This window comes from Nerophis ophidion, linkage group LG08 (genome assembly GCF_033978795.1).
Source record: "Nerophis ophidion isolate RoL-2023_Sa linkage group LG08, RoL_Noph_v1.0, whole genome shotgun sequence".
NCBI lineage: Eukaryota > Metazoa > Chordata > Actinopteri > Syngnathiformes > Syngnathidae > Nerophis > Nerophis ophidion.
The window spans coordinates 16,983,329-16,985,828 of NC_084618.1; the positions used below are offsets into that span (position 1 = coordinate 16,983,329).

A 2,500-nucleotide genomic window follows, 5' to 3' on the forward strand; every position below is an offset into this window, starting at 1 on the left:
CACTTAATTCAACAGTTTAAAAGAGGAAAAAACAGGAAAAAAAAGAAAATTAAATTTCAATTTCGACTCTTTAAAATTCAACCGGAAAAAAGAAGAGAAAAATTAGCTCATTCAAATCTTTTTGAAAAAATTAAAAAATGAATTTATGGAACATCATTAGTCATTTTTCTGGATTAAAATTAATTTTTAAATTTTGATAACATGTTCTAAATAGGTTGCTGTAAAATCCACTCCGCACTTTGTTAGAATATATAACAAATTGCACCAAGCTATAATTCTAACAAAGACAAATCATTATTTCTTCTAGGTTTTCCAGAACAAAAATTTTAAAAGAAATTCAAAAGACTTTGAAATAAGATTTAAATTTGATTCTACAGATTTTCTACATTTGCCAGAATAATTTTATTGAATTTTAATCATAATAAATTTGAAGAAATATTTCACAAATATTCTTTGTGGAAAAAACAGAAGCTAAAATAAAGAATTAAATTTAAATGTATTTATTATTCTTTACAATAGAAAAAAAACAATATTTGAACATTGATTTAGGTTGTCTGTCTATCTGTGTTGGCCCTGCGATGAGGTGGCGACTTGTCCAGGGTGTACCCCGCCTTCCGCCCGATTGTAGCTGAGATAGGCGCCAGCGCCCCCCGCGACCCCGGAAGGGAATAAGCGGTAGAAAATGGATGGATGGATGATTTAGATTGTCAGGAAAGAAGAGGAAGGAATTTAAAAGATCAAAAAGTAAATGTGTTTAAAAATCCTAAAAATCATTTTTAAGGTTGTATTTTTTTTCTCTAAAATTGTCTTTCTGAAAGTTATAAAAAGCAAAGTAAAACAAATAAATGAATTTATTTAAAGACCAAGTCTTTAAAATATTTTCTTGGATTTTCTAATTCTATTTGAGTTTTGTTTCTCTTAGAATTAAAAATGAGACCAGCTTGCTAGTAAATAAATACCATTTAAAAAAAATAGAGGCAGCTCACTGGTAAGTGCTGCTATTTGAGCTATTTTTCGAACAGGCCAGCGGGCGACTCATCTGGTCCTTACGGGCGACCTGTTGCCCGCGGGCACCGCGTTGGTGACCCCTGTTCGAGACCATTCTAGGCGGTTGTAGTCCTGCACTGCGTCCTTCTGAGAGCGCTTTGCACAAAACACCCAGCAGCAGATTCCCTTTAATCCCCAGATTAGCGAGGGTGGAATTATGACTGGGATTTTATAGCCCTGCGCCCTTCCAATTTCAGCCAGTTTGCGTGTTAGCGTGGTGATAAAAGCAGGGTGTGCAAGCTGAAAGAATGTAGTATGAAGGTACGAACAGTTTAAAGGTTTTAAGGTTTCACTACTTACGTATAAAATACTACACGGTCTAGCTCCAGCCTATCTTGCCGATTGTATTGTACCGTATGTCCCGGCAAGAAATCTGCGTTCAAAAGACTCCGGCTTATTAGTGATTCCTAGAGCCCAAAAAAGTCTGCGGGCTATAGAGCGTTTTCCGTTCGGGCTCCAGTACTCTGGAATGCCCTCCCGGTAACAGTTCGAGATGCTACCTCAGTAGAAACATTTAAGTCTCACCTTAAAACTCATCTGTATACTCTAGCCTTTAAATAGACCTCCTTTTTAGACCAGTTGATCTGCCGTTTCTTTTCTTTTTCTTCTATGTCCCACTCTCCCTTGTGGAAGGGGTCCGGTCCGATGACCATGGATGAAGTACTGGCTGTCCAGAGTCGAGACCCAGGATGGACCGCTCGCCTGTGTATCGGTTGGGGACATCTCTACGCTGCTGATCCGCCTCCGCTTGGGATGGTTTCCTGTGGACGGGACTCTCGCTGCTGTCTTGGATCCGCTTTGAACTGAACTCTCGCGGCTGTGTTGGAGCCACTATGGATTGAACTTTCACAGTATCATGTTAGACCCGCTCGACATCCATTGCTTTCGGTCCCCTGGGGGGGGGGGTGGGGGGGGGGGTGGGGGTTGCCCACATTTGAGGTCCTCTCCAAGGTTTCTCATAGTCAGCATTGTCACTGGCGTCCCACTGGGTGTGAGTTTTCCTTGCCCTTATGTGGGTTCTTCCGAGGATGTAGTAGTCGTAATGGTTTGTACAGGGGGGGGGTTGCCAAAATCTGAGGTCCTTTCCAAGGTTTCTCATAGTCAGCATTGTCACTGGTGTCCCACTGGATGTGAATTCTCCCTGCCCACTGGGTGTGAGTTTTCCTTGCCCTTTTGTGGGTTCTTCCGAGGATGTCGTAGTCGTAATGGTTTGTGCAGTCCTTTGAGACATTTGTGATTTAGGGCTATATAAATAAACATTGATTGATTGATTGATTGATTGAAGGTTGAGGAGTTTGAATTTCCAGGAAAAAAAACGGAATTTGGTTTGGAACTTGGGATGCTACAGTAAAAACTTTACATTCATGTAAAATTGTGTTTTTTGAATTTGACGGTAAATATAAAAACAGTACTACCGTTTTGTTTTTTCTGTAAAAAAAAACAAAAAACTGGC

General features: G+C 40.0%; 1 protein-coding gene across 1 annotated transcript in view; it reads right to left on the reverse strand.

Moving 5' to 3' along the window:
• jmy (junction mediating and regulatory protein, p53 cofactor) overlaps positions 1 to 2,500 on the reverse strand; it is an 82,486-nt gene that overhangs the window by 42,135 nt on the left and 37,851 nt on the right. The gene's annotated exons all lie outside the window — the stretch shown is intronic.